Source organism: Meles meles, chromosome 10 (genome assembly GCF_922984935.1).
Source record: "Meles meles chromosome 10, mMelMel3.1 paternal haplotype, whole genome shotgun sequence".
NCBI classification, from domain to species: Eukaryota; Metazoa; Chordata; class Mammalia; order Carnivora; family Mustelidae; genus Meles; species Meles meles.
In genome coordinates, this window is record NC_060075.1 from 91816327 (window position 1) to 91832840 (window position 16514).

The 16514-nt window shown below is 41.3% G+C and overlaps 1 long non-coding RNA gene across 2 annotated transcripts in view; it reads left to right on the forward strand.

Annotated features, from left to right (window-relative positions):
* LOC123951820 overlaps positions 1 to 16514 on the forward strand; it is a 29393-nt gene that overhangs the window by 1574 nt on the left and 11305 nt on the right. The gene's annotated exons all lie outside the window — the stretch shown is intronic.

The following is a 16514-nucleotide window of genomic DNA, read 5'->3' on the forward strand; positions in this document are numbered from 1 at the left end:
GGGACTAATGTATAGAATACGCATTCACCCTTTGACCATTCCATCTGTGAATTTGTCTGTCCCCATTCCCCATTCCAGAATGTACTTTTGTCTTGGAAGTTTGTGCCCTCTGACCTGCTAAGGACAAGGCTCTCACATGTAAACCCGCTCAATTTCCCGTCCTAACAAACCAAAAAAAACTTCCTCTATTCTCAACACTCTCAACGCCTTTCCTTCTGTTGACTTTCCTAGCCCAGGTACTTGAAAAGATAGTCTGCTCTCATTTCTGTTTCCTTTTCGTTGCTCCTTCATTCCATTATAATAGGACCTCCATCTTCACCACTGGTCTCAGTGATTACCGTGGACCCTCTTACTGCCAAGTGCAATGGCCCTTGTCCCTACTGGGTCTCTGTGGCTTATCTCACATTCCCTTTTTGAGACTTTTTTTCTTCACTTCCAGGACACAATTCCAAAATTTCCCCATAGGACTCTAATGCCCACTCTCCCGTTTCTCTTTCCCCTCTCTTTCCTTTAAATATAGATGCTCCCGGGGCACCTGGGGGGCTCAGTGGGTTAAAGCCTCTGCCTTCAGCTCAGGTCATGATCCCAGGGTCCTGGGATCGAGCCCCACATCGGGCTCTCTGCTCAGCAGGGAGACTGCTTTCCTTCCTCTCTCTCTGCCTGTCTCTCTGCCTACTTGTGATCTCTGTCTGTCAAATAAATAAATAAAATCTTTAAAAAAAATATAGATGCTCCCAAAGTTTCCATCTCCAGCTTCTTTTCCCTCTGAATTCTCTCATCCAAGCCCAATCTCTCCATCACCTTGGGCTTGGTACTCCCTGCATCTGTAAATCTATACTTTGTACCGTGCGTGAAATTTACATCCAATTTCTTTTTTTTTTTTTTTTTTTTTTTGCCCTTTTAAACAGAGAGAAAACCACCTTTATTTATATCAGTGTTTTTCCTTTACTAGGTTTCCTTCCCATCGTGAATGATGTCGCAGACAAAGGGAGGGGGATCTTACCTCCACATAGATTATACTTCCAAATGAAAGGGCCATTTGGCCTTGAGAGATTCAGAAAGCGGCCCAACCTTGAGGGACTGGGAAAACACCCCATTACCATCCCCCATTGCCTGTAACCATAGAAACTCACTCTTACTCATAAAGAATGAGAGGGGAGACTGATCACCTCCCATTAGCCAGGGATACCCAGAGGCGGGTGTCCGACCTGTTTGAATCTGAAGAGTGCCTGACTGTGTGAATGTGTCTGTATGGCTCCACCGCTCTGGCTACAGAGTCTGAGTGGGCTGCACCCTGAGTCTCGCGGGGCGTCACGTCATATGGCATATCGGTCATCTACTCCACGGAGTAGCCTGGTCCGGGACTTATACGGACAGACCTTACCTAAGATGCTCCTAAGTTCCTACATCCAATTTCTAACAGCCTATTGAATAGCTCTACTTTGATGGCCCATAAGTACATGTGTTGCAAAAGTGACCCCTCCCCACCATCCCTCTTAGAACAAAATCTGTTCTTCTGTTTCTAATTTCTACTATTGGCATGGTGATCCACCTCTGAGCTCAGGACAAGCCTGGGAACAAGACTTCTATAGGATTTGCAGAGGCCAGTGCAGAATGAAAACGAGCATGTGGGCCCTTTGTTCAAAAATTAATGGTTTCAAGATGTTGACAGAGTATTAAACCAAGCCTGGGATCCTTCTGACGCTCTACAGATCCCACATCCTTAAAGGCAGTCCAGCCTGGGACTCGTTTTTTTTTGTTTTTTTTTGTTTTTTTTTAAAGATTTTATTTATTTATTTTACAGACAGAGATCACAAGTAGGCAGAGAGGCAGGCAGAGAGAGAGGAGGAAGCAGGCTTCCCGTTGAGCAGAGAGCCCGATGTGGGGCTCGATCCCAGGATCCTGGGATCATGACCCGAGCCGAAGGCAGAGGCTTTAACCCACTGAGCCACCCAGGCGCCCCAAGGCAGAGGCTTTAACCCACTGAGCCACCCAGGCGCCCCAGCCTGGGACTTGTTTTGACCATTTCCCTCCCCTTACCTTTCCCTGTCACAAGCTCCTATCCTTTCTACTTCACTAGCAACTAGCCACCATGTTCCCATTGTCCCAGTATCATCACCCTGCCTCAGTTCAGTCTGTTCTCATGTCAGGTCTGAACCCCTGCAGGAACCAACCTCCCCCCTCCCCCAGCTGCCATGTCTATTCCAAACTCTCCCCTTCTCCTTGTCCAACCCTCCGTATCACCACCAGAAGGATTTCGGAGGCACACCTTGGATTAAGTCATTCTCTTGTTCCAAAGGCTTCAATGGCTTCCCCCCTGCCCATATGAGCTTCTTGAAGTTGCCAGTAGAGAACACACTTTATACTTCTGCGCTCTGCTCCATGGACCCCCACTGATCTCATCAGCTTAGTGAATTACCATGCATCTTTAAAGCTTCCACTTAAACAGAATTCCTCTCTTCCCTCTCTCCACCCCCAACTCTGTCCACCAGCACCTTGTAAAAGCCTGTTTCAGCGTAAATGACCTAATGCTGTAACTATTTGTTTATGCCCTTATCTCCAATAGACAGTAAGACAAGGCCAAGTATTGTGCAACATTGATTTGTGCATAAACATTGCCTAATGTGACAGGGCACATTGTAGGTGCTCAATAAATGTTTCTTGAATACAACTAAATAATAATTAGTCTCCATGTTCTGAACACTTCTTTAAATCTTAAATGTCCACTTTCTACCTAACGTATATTTCTATTCAAGTAGAAAAAAAATATCACCAGACTTGAGATCAGTTTAGGAATACTTCCAAATTTCACTCATGAACAAATTCTTCCTCTCTGTTCTATTTCATACGACTTCCTCTGGTTTCTGAAAATGTTACAAATTTAGGAAGAATGAATCACTTTTTTTAGAGGAGCTTGTCGAAGCTTTACTCCTGCTGACACGGCCCTTACTTTCTTATCCGTTTCACATATGTCCTCACCTGGAATGACCTGCTTCAGCATAAGGCAGTCTTTACTGGAAAATTCTGCAGCATTTGAATGGCAGATGGGACTGCAAATTGTTGGCTGTTCTGTCTCAAAGACCATGTAACAGTTGTCTTTCTGAGGCATTGTTTGTTTGAAGGTAAAAAACCAACCTGCTTTCAAGGTCACCTTCATAGTCTGAGAATGCCACTTATGAATGTCATTTTAAATCCTGGATTGACATAAAACAAGGATGGCACACTCTAGACTTTGACCTTTAAGTTCTAAAACCTGGCTGTTTACGTAATATAGTTCTCATGAACAATACTAGATTTTGAAAAATCAGATTTAAGTGTACTTTGTGAGATTCTGAAGTGAGCTAAAAAAAGAATGTTCAAAGACCAGGAAAATTCAGAACAAATGTCACAGAGCACTTTCTACATGTTCCTTTTATAATATGTGGGACAGGAATTTATAATTTTGTGTCAAATGCCCTTTGTGCTTAGGAACTCTTTGAGGGCAGGCACTGTATTTTATTGGAATTTAGATTTCCCTCCAGTGGCAGAGTTTTTGGTGTATGGAATACCCTCAAAATCTGCTTGCTGGATATATAATAAAAATTGAATACTTCTTCCTTAGAACCATTAAAGGAGCACATAGGGGTGCCACCTTCTAGAATAGGGAAGACCTGAATCAAGCAGGGAGTCATGGCATTTTCACTCTCAGACCATGCAACAGAAACTGCTATTTGGGCTTATGATAACACCCCTTTGTCTGGTAACAGCACCCAGAGTTTTTTGAGGGGACTAGTCCCTTGACACCATCAGCCCACCTAATTTGTATGGGGCCAATCCCTCCGCGGGCTCCAGGCTAATAACTCAGTGCATTTCTATCTCCTTCTTCCCAGTATTTGGTTCAGGGATGGATATACAACTCAAATTTTCCAGTTAGACAACTTCTGGGGTTTTTTTGTGGAAGAGAAAAATCTCTTTCTCCCTGGACTTAGATCATATGGATGAAACTAGTGGAGGTCGCTTGAGACCAGGGCTAACCACAGAGGAAGTTAGAATGGAGGGAAGCAACAGGGCAGATCCTTAAGGACCATCTTGGAATATCTTTTTTTTTTAAATTTTTTAAAAATTTATTTTTTCAAGGTAACAGTATTCAGTGTTTTTGCACAACACCCAGTGCTCCATGCAATATGTGCCCTCCCTATTACCCACCACCTGGTTCCCCCAACCTCCCACCCCCGCCCCTTCAAAACCCTCAGGTTATTTTTCAGAGTCCATAGTCTCTCATGGTTCGCCTCTCCTTCCAATTTCCCCCAACTTCCTTCTCCTCTCCATCTCCCAATGTCCTCCATGTCATTTGTTATGCTCCACAAATAAGTGGAACCATATGATACTTAACTCTCTCTGCTTGACTTATTTCACTCAGCATAATCACTTCCAGTCCCGTCCATGTTGCTACAAAAGTTGGGTATTCATCCTTTTTTTTTTTTTTTTATAAACATATAATGTATTTTTATCCCCAGAGGTACAGGTCTGTGAATCACTAGGTTTACACACTTCACAGCACTCACCATAGCACATACCCTCCCCAAGGTCCATAACCCCCTCCCCCTCTCCCAACCCCACCTCCCCCCAGCAACCCCCAGTTTGTTTTGTGAGATTAAGAGTCATTTATGGTTTGTCTCCCTCCCAATCCCATCTTGTTTCATTTATTCTTCTCCTATGCCCCTAACCCCCCATGTTGCATCTCCACGTCGTCATATCAGGGAGATCATATGATAGTTGTCTTTCTCCGATTGACTTATTTCACTAAGCATGATACCCTCTAGTTCCATCCACGTCATCGCAAATGGCAAGATTTCATTTCTTTTGATGGCTGCATAGTATTCCATTGTGTATATATACCACCTCTTCTTTATCCATTCATCTGTTGATGGACATCTAGGTTCTTTCCATAGTTTGGCTATTGTAGACATTGCTGCTATAAACATTCGGGTACACGTGCCCCTTCGGATCACTATGTTTGTATCTTCAGGGTAAATACCCAGTAGTGCAATTGCTGGGTCATAGGGTAGTTCTATTTTCAACATTTTGAGGAACCTCCATGCTGTTTTCCAGAGTGGTTGCACCAGCTTGCATTCCCACCAACAGTGGAGGAGGGTTCCCCTTTCTCCGCATCCTCGCCAGCATCTGTCATTTCCTGACTTGTTAATTTTAGCCATTCTGACTGGTGTGAGGTGATATCTCATTGTGGTTTTGATTTGTATTTCCCTGATGTCGAGTGACGTGGAGCACTTTTTCATGTGTCTGTTGGCCATCTGGATGTCTTCTTTGCAGAAATGTCTGTTCATGTCCTCTGCCCATTTCTTGATTGGATTGTTTGTTCTTTGGGTGTTGAGTTTGCTAAGTTCCTTATAGATTTTGGATACTAGCCCTTTATCTGATATGTCGTTTGCAAATATCTTCTCCCATTCTGTCAGTTGTCTTTTGGTTTTGTTAACTGTTTCCTTTGCTGTGCAAAAGCTTTTGATCTTGATGAAATCCCAATAGTTCATTTTTGCCCTTGCTTCCCTTGCCTTTGCCGATGTTCCTAGGAAGATGTTGCTGCGGCTGAGGTCGAAGAGGTTGCTGCCTGTGTTCTCCTCAAGGATTTTGATGGATTCCTTTCTCACATTGAGGTCCTTCATCCATTTTGAGTCTATTTTCGTGTGTGGTGTAAGGACCATCTTGGAATATCTTGACCCAGCTATGCCTAAAGCCAGCAGACATTACCCAAGGCAAGATAATTTCCTGGCTATGTAGCATGAGAGTTACAAACCTTTGTTGTTTGTAGTTTGAGATTGGGTGAGGGGGAGGGGGTGTTGATGAGCAACCTGACCTAGTTTACCAGGATGATTCAAGCAGGTCTTTATCATTACTGTCTTAAAAACAGTCATCTGTCTATCCTTAAATATGTCAAAATAGGTCACAAATGAGAACACAAGTCTGTATTTGAACGTTTTAAAATGGTCACTAAAGAGGTATAAAGGGTTGCATCCATGTTTTTCATAGGCTTCTGAAAGGCTGTTTACCCACTGAACTTCACCTCCCGCAAAGGTGGCAAGATCCCACTGGAGGTAGGGTGACACTTGGTACCCATCTATGCCTGTGAATTCCAAACCTCTTTAAAAATGTCTTATCTATATTTAACAGGAATGCCATAGAAACAGTTTAACTGGGACACATTTTCAGCTCACTGTTTATTCTTTGTTTATGGATTTTAGCATCTGGTGGCTAACCTAGAGCTTTAAAATTGAATAGGGGGGCGCCTGGGTGGCCCAGTCCTTAAGCATCTGCCTTCAGCCCGGCGCATGATCCTGGAGCCCTGCTCAGCGGGAAGCCTGCTCCTCCCTCACCCACTCTCCCTGCCCGTGTTCCCTCTCCCTATCTCTGTCAAATAAATAAAATATTTTTTAAAAAATTAAAAATAAAAATAAAATAAAATTGAATAAGAGAGATTAATGATTGAGGTAAAGCTCAAGAACCTTAGCAAAGCTCTTGAATTTTTTCTCATTTAATTAGATTCATAGCAGGATTCACTTAAATGTAGACAATTAAACATTTTAAGATTTGATTACTTGTCATGAACTAGTTTCATTTTTCTGGCATATCCTATCTTAACCTTCGTTCATGAGTGCCCTGCTGAAAGGGGGGTGGCATAAGAATGTAAAAACCACAAATTCTTGCCAGTTCACATATAATAAAATTTAAGACCTTTAAAAGTAAGAGTTTTTGTCTCTCTGGTCAGCTTTTTGCAACTATGATAGTTACCGTCACAAATGTCTATAGAACTGGAAATTTAAGAGAAATCATTACAACTACTTACTTTAGAAATATTTTTTAAAAATTTTATATGAGCTATGTGCTTGGACAAAATGCATTGGCATCTAAAATTTGAGGTCTGCTTTTTGTTTTAAAACTGTTGCTTGAAAATCACCAATCTGATTAAAAATATGATAGTTAAGTTTTAGAAAAACTTTTAATTAAGTTCTGTTCACTTTTTATAGCAATCTACCTAAAATTGTACTTTTAAAGATTATTTTGAAAATTTTAATTCAGTTGGTGGTATTACTTCCCTTGACTTTGTAAGGATGCTGAAATTCAGTAATAGCCAGAGGAGGAGAAAAGGACTTTCTATATTTTAACTTTTTAACTCTTCACTTATTCTTTTTAAGTCCAGATTCTATCTTTCTTCATTTAAAATGCCTAGTTCAAATCACAATGAGATACCACCTCACACCAGTCAGAACGGCTAAAATTAACAATGGGGGTAAATGACAGATGCTGGCGAGGATGCAGAGAAAGGGGAACCCTCCTACACTGTAGGTGGGAATGCAAGCTGGTGCAACCACTCTGGAAAACAGCATGGAGGTTCCTCAAAATGTTGACAATAGATCTACCCTACAACCCAGCAATCGCCCTACTGGGTATTTGCCCTAAAGATACAAATGTAGTGATCTGAAGGGGCACATGCACCCGAATGTTTATAGCAGCAACGTCCACAATAGCCAAAGTATGGAAAGAACCTAGATGTCCATCAACAGATGAATGGATAAAGAAGATGTGATATATATATATATATATATAGATAGATATACACACACACACACACACACACAATGGAATACTATGCAGCCATCAAAAAATGAAATCTTGCGATTTTCGACGACATGGATGGAACTAGAGGGTATTATGCTGAGTGAAATAAGTCAATTGGAGAAAGACAACTATCATATGATATCCCTGATATGAGGACATGGAGATGAAATGTGAGGGGCTTGGGGGGTAGGGAAAGAATAAATGAAAGAAATGGGATTGGGAGGCAGACAAACCATAAGAGACTCTTAATCTCACAAAACAGAGTGAGGGTTGCCAGGGGGAGGAGGGTTGGGATAGGGTGGCTGGGTTATGGACATTGGGGAGGGTATGTGCTATGGTGAGTGCTGTAAAGTGTGTAAACTTGGCGATTCACAGACCTGTACCCCTGGGGCTAATAATACGTTATATGTTTATTTTAAAATTGAAAAATTATAAAAAATAAAAATAAAATGCCTAGTTCAGTTCCCAGAGAGTCCCAGAAGTCCTCACCACTTTCCCTCATGAGTTCCCAGTCCCATGCCCGACGCATGGTAGGTCCTTCGGAAATGCTTATGAATGAAAAAGCTTTTATTGGGGGCACCAAAGTTGCTTAGCTGTTTAAGTGTCTTGATTTTGTCTCAGGTCATGATCAAGTCCCATGTCCAGCTCCCTGCTGGTCATGGAGCCTGCTTAAGATTCTATCTTTCCCTCTCTCCCTCTCTCCCTCCCTATCCCCTTCTCCCCACCCAGCTTTCACCCATGTGCTTGCTCTCTCTAAAATAAATAAATCTTAAAAAAAAAAAAAAAAAGCATTGGGGCCCCTGGGTGGCTCAGTTGTTAAGCATCTGCCTTTGGCTCTGGTCATGATCTCAGGGTCCCTGATCAGTGGGAAGCCTGCTTCTCCCTCTCCCCCTCCCCCTGCTTGTATCCCCGCTCTCACTGTCTTTCTCTCTCTCTCTTTCTCTGTCAAATAAATAAATAAAAGCTTTAAAAAAAAGCAGCATTTATTTAACCTCTCTTCTGACTGTGGTACAGTTCAGGGAATATCTTTGTACCAGGGCTTGAAATGAGAGCATCTATTATCTCCCAGTTCGGGGTTATTAATTCTTACCAAGGGTGATCCAGGACACTAGGTTGCGTTAGCAAGTTGACTGCTCCACGACTACTCATGGCTAGTACTGGAGTAGCTCCTAATTTCCAGTCCAGTATTTTTACCCCGGGTAGATGCGGTCTTTGATGTGAACACCTTTCAGAAGTGAGAGGAAGGCTGGTTAAAAGGCATGCCCTCTCTGATAGCCACAGTCCAGCCTCATGGTCCCCAACTGCAGTGCTGTGGGCCTTCTAGAAGCATTAACTCTACAACCTCAGCCCCTCTACAAGAATAAGCCTGCTCTTCCGTTGCGTCTGGTGCTGCCGCGTCGGGGATCAGATCTGGAAAGGGCAGCCCACCCAGAGGTGAGCGACTGCATTTTTAATCACATCACGAACAAGTCAGGTGCTATTTCACATATTTGTGAATATGTGCTGTTTGCCAGACAAAAAAGTCGTAGGATGTGTTTGCCCTTTCCAAGATGGCTAATGGAATGTTGCTATTAACCTCTCTGACTAAATGAGGTCTCGGGGACCCTCTCTGAAAAGCATATCTATGGAGCCCATGGTTCTGACATTCGCTCAGGACTCTGTAATCGAAATGCTGACCACTGGTTGGTGTGGACTTGGACTTTGGCCGCTCCAGTCATCTTAGCAGCTACCTCTCTCTCTCATCCTTTATCATTTCTTGAGTGTTTTCTATGTGCCAGTCACTGCTGTGTGCTAATGGTATATGTTCTACACTGAGAGGCGGCTAGAGCAGTCTTGACATGGACACACTATTGGTAAGAAGACCCACAAGGGTTGAAGTCAAAGATGAAGGAGGAACATTACAATGCCCTGTTTCTATAAAGACATATACAGATGCGTACAGGAATAGACAATGATAAAGTCCTAGAAAGAGGCAGAGCAAACAGATGATGGTGGGTGCTTTTGGGGAAGGGATAGGGATGATGTTTGGGATGGGGGGTAAATGAGGTTTTAATTTTTTTAAATGACAATCTATTTGTCTATAACCAGTGTAATTAAACAATAACAAAAGATTATAACCCCCCAATTTTTTTTTTTAGGTATCAATGTTTGTTATACTTTGAATAAAGCCTATGATAAATGTTGGCCAAATCTGGGTTTTTACCTTAAAATAAAATTCAAAGAGGTAGAAAATTAAAATTATTTCTAGTCACCAATGAATTTCCTAAATGACATGACATGGCTCCTTAATGTCATCTCTGAAACAAGGACAAAGATCAGGTGTCTTAGCACACTCTATTGGCTCTTAGAAATCTGGCCCCTATGTAATTACTCCCACGTCTGTGTTCCCAGCTGTCAGCCTCCACTCTCACTAAGCTCTTGCCTGCACATACTCACTGTTCTCAAAACCTAAACCCTGGTTTTTGGCTCATCCAGTTCCTTCTGCCTGGAATGCCTTCTCACTCTTCATTCTTCTCTGCCAAGACAGCCTCTACTTACATTCACATGTGGAACCTTTTCAATTCCACGGCCCAGGTAGAATACTCGGACATACACCAACTGAAAGAGACCTTTCTAGATTATTCTAGACCAGCTATGCCACACACGAGGCCAGGCACCTCATCTCTCACGCTCACTGCCCGTATCCCTACCACCAGCACAGAACACATCGTTGGTATACAATGAATGCCCACCAAACAGATGGTTAGTAGAAGAGTGTATTTTCTGTGTTTGCTCAATTTCAAGTGCTTTAAGAGCATCCTAATTTCCCCAGCACTGAGCAAAGAGCTCATCAGATATTTACTGAGTGCGTTCATTCAATAAATGCCTGGAACTATGCCCATCGTGCTTTCTGGGGAGAAATAATTCACAGGTAATTCTTCAGCCAGGATGAGTCATACCCAATATATATTAGTACTAGGTATATATAGCACATGACATTCTATTCCACGGGAAATGTAAGTGAGGAGTTTTCTGTAAAGTATTATGGAAAATACGTAATGTTAACTCACCATAAACCTGCTCAGCCGTGCTCTACAGCATGCCGGGGAGAGTGTAGGGCGATGATGAGATAATGGTGAGTCAAGGTCCCCGAGTCTGTGCGTGGCATCATCTGTCATGAGGTTCGCGAGGGCACTAACATAACTAATTCTTTTGAAGGTAACTGTGTGCCTTTCTGGAGGGCAAACAAATACTAAAATTTAAATTACACATAACTTTGTAGGAAAATATGCCAAATTAGGCAGATCAGGAGGTTTACACTATTGTTTTTAAACAAGAGAGAAACTGTAAATGACTGATTGATCCCCAATTGATGGCCACTTCGGTTAAGTATTATGCTAGACCCCTGTAATGGAATGCTAGACAGTTGCCTAAAAAGGTGGGGGCTTTTTTTTTTTTTTTCTTTTTGGGATATGACTAGGGAAAAGTAGGCTCCAGTCATGAAAAAAAAATGTAGATGTATGTTACATTTCTTGAGGGATTAAAAAGGGAGAACACCCAGGAATTGCCTGCATATAGCCCAAAATATTAAATCATCGTTTCCCCTTATATTATGATATTTTTGCATAATGAACATGTAATAGCCCTTGTTCTAAAAAAATTTTTGATTAAGCTAGTTTCCTGTGATTGCATTCTCCAAAATGACCTTTTATGTTCAGAAATGAAGTCACTTTAATAAACTCTGTAACTTAGATGGAAATACTGCCATGTTCTCACCCCTGCCAAGAGTGTCTTCTGCGCAGTCAAAACCGAGGACAACAGATCAGAAAACAGATCAAGCTTGCTGATATCCCTAAAACATGAAGGTATTTCATAGAAACTTGAGTTTGAGTGGGAACTCTTGTGGTCTATTTGGGTTTGAATACAATGTTGAATAGCCGTGATTAATTTTTTGTAACCACTTCCTTTGCTTTTATGTTCCAGTCAAAATATAGTCAACTGTATTCACAGTGGAAAGTTGATTTTTTTTTATTACAAGGAAACATGTTTATAAATGTTTAAATCTATTAGAGTTAGCTCCCAACATGGATAGAAGGAAAAATGGAATTTAAGGCGAAATTTTAGAATACACATCTCTATGGATCTGCTGTGTAGAATGTATGGTGGTGGTGTGGAGAGTTGGACAGAACTGGGATTTTAAAAGAAAATTGCAATTTGAAATCTATCCTATATAAATAGATTAACTTTTTTACATTGGTTTATAAGAAAGTTTAGACTGCTTCCCAAATGAAAGGAATTATTCTTTTAATCCCAAATACTTGATCTTTTCCACTAGTATTTTGCTTCCCTAGATGAATTATAATGCAGTATGGCCAACACAGAGCTAAGCCTGAATGTCATAAAGATTCCCCAAGTGTTTATCTTCAGATATGGGATGTTTATACAGCCTTTCCAAACTTTGAGCTTCTTCCCATGGTACGAATCTCTGGAATCCTCAAACACTAGTTTAGCTGTTAGTTGTTCAGGCTCCATTTAACTTCCATTCCTATTTCTTTCTAGAAATTTCAAGTATAGTGATGCTTTTAATAGGCTCAATTGAGAATCAAGAAAAAAAACTTGGATTAATTTCAAAATTCACTTGAACAGAGCTAATAATCTAGATATCAGTTTGCTTATTAAATAGTCCTAGAAATTGGTTGTGTATCCTCTAGAACCTCTACACCCAACCAGGTAGTTCTTTATGTAGGAAAATGAAATAAACCTACAACTACTAAAGCAAATGAATTTTGTTGAATACACATCTATTGTAATAAGTTTTAGATATAACAGTTTAAATTTGGCTTACCTTGTTATTTGTTCCATTGTTGCTTTGTTTTTAAGAACTACTTGGAAAGCTTTGAGAACTAAAAATAATTTTGCTGATTGTGTTTGATGACAACTAACTACATGCTCACTTAGTTGGCTACTCTTTTTTTTTTTTTTTAAGATTTTATTTGACAGAGAGACACAGTCAGAGAGGGAACACGAGCAGGGGGAGTGAGAGAGGGAGAAGCGGGGTTCCCGAAGAGCAGGGAGCCCAATGCAGACTCTGTGGGGAGCTCAATCCAGACCCTGGGATCATGACCTGAGCAGAAGGCAGATGCTTAACGACTGAGCCACCCAGGCACCCGATTAGTTGGCTACTCTTGAAAGACCCCCTAGTCCTACAAGATTAGACTTGTTTGTTCACTAACATCAAGGATAAAGTATTTCTATTTGGTAAGCCACTTTGACCCTTGTTTTCTTTCTAGCAGAATCACTTTCGATGAAATCCCTAGTAACATGGGCCAATTATATAAAAATATAAGTTAGTCAATTGAAGAAAATGTTCTCCTGTATTCGATGGACCATTTCATAGAGCCTAAGACCAGTTAAAAGAGCAAGTGGTCTTGAAAGAAAGAGTCCAATAGAACGAGTATTGTCCTGGAAGAGGTTTGCTCTCACCCCTCTCCCACCTTTTGGCATTTCTATCAACAAGCTGTGTGACCCCGCTAAAAAAGTCACCTTCATGCTCTTCTGAAAATGAAGGGAGGGGGTGAGGGAAGTCTTTAAATCTCTTGCACTTTAAGAGTCCTTAAACCTCTTTTCCTGAAGGAGGGTCAAGTTTGGGGAGAAGATCATGCTCAAAAGCTCCAGAGAGATGCCTGCAGCCAGCGTCTCTAAGGGTTTGCCCACTTCCTTCTAGAACTTTTCAGATAGTCGTTTTAGAGTTTTTCCCATTAGAGGGCCTATCTTCCACTGATAAAAAAATTTTTTCTCTTAACTATGAACGCTCTGTGGGTTATTTCAAAGTCTTCCCTGCAAGGAAGTACCAGTACTAAAGATTAGATTTTAATTCTTGATGCCACGTAGGGAGGACCAGAGGACTTTGAATGCAGTAAACTTCATCTGTTACCACCCAGAAAATATAAGATAAGACATAGCCAGCCCCCTATTTCCTAGACTTTGGTGTTTGTCATCAAAGAACCATGGTTGTGCATGGAACAATGTCAATATGGCTAGGAGTCAAACACTGAACCTTTAAAAAAAAAATCTCATAATTCATATGAACAGGAAGAAAGCACTGTACTCAAAAATCCTGTACGTCCTGATTAATGTGTTTAGTAGAGATTGTGGTAACTTTGCTTTGCCTAACCAAGTTTGCTCAGTCGGCAGGCTGAGTCAGAGGTGGGCTGGTAGGGCAGGAGCAGCCTTCTAGAATGGCCAAAGCATTTAATGAGTAAAGATTATATGTGGTTTCAAACTATTTCCCAGTAGAGAAAAGCTAGATGCTGATGGCTGAACTATCTGTTAAGAGGAGTCCTGCTTCGTCCGCTTTATGCTGGAGGGAGAGGGGGAGGAAATGTGCGCTGTCAAGGGTTTGAGGGCAGGAAACAGGAGAGAACAAACAGGGGACTGTCTTCTTGTAAAGTGCAAGCGGGCATCTCTTTTCCTAAAAATCTTAAAAGCTTATAACGGAAAAAGCCTATGAAAATGGTGGTTGTTGGTCACCAAAGTTGGTCATTTTTCTGGAGCATGGGAATCAGGGCTGGCCAAGAACTTTTAGTTAGAAGCAGAAGGTGAATGGGAAAAGTACTACTCAGGCTTGTGGGGGAAGGGGGATTGGAGGCAAGGAAAGAGAAGAATGGGTGTGTGGGTGGGTTGCACGCAGGAGGGTTTGATTAATCTAATTTGTTGAATGGCTAAGGATTACCGAGAAACTAAAATTTATAGTTTATAATTTATTTACATAAATTATGCATAAATCTTTTATGTAAATATATAAGCTTTTATATTTATATATAAAAATGTTTTTCACATGTGTTTTCTAAGGTTTTTTGCTTAGCCACCTAATGCATTCGCTTTCTCTATGCAAAGCCTAACTGAATGCAAAGCAAGGTGCTCCTTCCCTTTGGCCCAGTGAGCTCTGCCTGGGAAGTGTGGCTGTTGCCTGTGAGGCCATGACCTTCCTTTGGGGGTGGCACACTCTAATTTAGGGCCCCATGGCTTGGAAAATATCAACAATCTTGTGAACAAACATCCATGGCAGAGGGAAAGAGAGAGTGACCATGTGCAAAGGGAAGAACCAGATTTGAGAGGAAAGAGCAGGGAGCTTAGTTTGAGGGAGTTTTTACAGCCGAGAAGTTTCCAGAGAAATGATTTTCAGTTAGCTGCTATAGGGTGGTGGTTACAGAGAGTGGGGAGAGATGGAGAAAAGGATTTCTTTTGTCCTATGCATGGATTGGATTCCCATTTGACATGGTTTCCTCTTAATAGGGAGAGAAAGACTTGCATTGTTCTCAATTACACTTTTAGAGGGGCCAACCCATATGCTAAGCTGGTTTCATGTTACAGTGGAAAACTTTTTTATTCAGGGATGGTCCCAGGACTGTCTGAATTGCAACAATTTGGAGTCGATTTATGGAACTAATATGTAAGTGAACAAATATTTAGAATGTTCCACACAGTGCTAAGTTCTATAAAGGAATATGGAAGTGCCTGAACACGTGTTTTTTTGTTGTTGTTCTTATGTTAGTCACCATACAGTACATCATTAGTTTTGATGTAGTGTTCCATGATTCATTGCTTGCATATAACACCCAGTGCTCCGTGCAATCCATGCCCTCCCTAATACCCATCACCAGGCTCACCCATCCCCCTTCTAAAACCCTCAGTTTGATTCCTGGAGTCCACAGTCTCTCATGGTTCATCTCCCCCTCTGATTTCCCCCCCTTCTTTTTTCCCTTCTCCTAATGTCTTCCATATTATTCCTTATTTCCATAGATAAGTGAAACCATATGATAATGGTCTTTCTCTGTTTGACTTATTTCACTCAGGATAATCTCCATCAATGTTGATGCAAAAGTTGGGTGTTCATCCTTTCTGATGGCTGAGTACTATTCCATGGTATAGATGGACCATATCTTCTTTATCCATTTGTCTGTTGAAGGGCACCTCAGCTCTTTCCACAGTTTGGCTATTGTGGCCATTGGTGTTTTGAACATTGGGGTGCATATGGCCCTTTTCACTACATCTGTATTTCTGAAGTAAATACCCAGTAGTGCAATTGCAGGGTCATAGGGTAGCTCTATTTTTAATTTTGTAAGGAATCTCCATATTGTTTTCCAAAGTGGCTGCGCCAACTTGCATCCCACCGACAGTGTAAGAAGTTTCCCCTTTCTCCACATCCTTTCCAACACTTGTTTGTCTTATCAATTTTGGCCATTCTAACTGATGTAAGATGGTATCTCAATGTGGTTTTGATTTGAATCTCCCTGATGGCTAATGATGATGAACATTTTTTCATGTGTCTGTGAGCCAACTGGATGTCTTCTTTGGAGAAGTGTCTGTTCATGACTTCTGCCCATTTTTTGACTTGATTATTTGTTTTTCAGGCCTTGAGTTTGAAAAGTTATTTATAGATCTTGGATATTAGCCCTTTATCTTGTCATTTGCATATATCTTCTCCCATTCCATGGGTTGTTTGTTTTGTTGACTGTTTCCTTTGCTGTGCAAAAACTTTTGATCTAGACGAAGTCCCCAAAACTTCATTTTTTCTTTTGTTTCCCTTGCCTTTGGAGACAGGTCTTGAAAGAAGTTGCTGTGGCCAATGTCAAAACGGTTACTACCTATGTTCTCCTCTAGGATTTTGATGGATTCCTGTTTCACATTGAGATCTTTCATCCATTTTGAGTTTATCTTTGTGCATGGTGTGAGAGAATGGTCGAGTTTCATTCTTCTATGCATAGCTGTCCCATTTTCCCAGCATCATTTATTGAAGAGAAGTTCTTTTTTCCACTGGATAATTTTTTTCCTGCTTTGTCGAAGATTAATTGACCATGAACACGTGTTCCACATCCTCCCATAAGTTACTATCTGGGTAGATAAGGCTTATCAGCAAACTT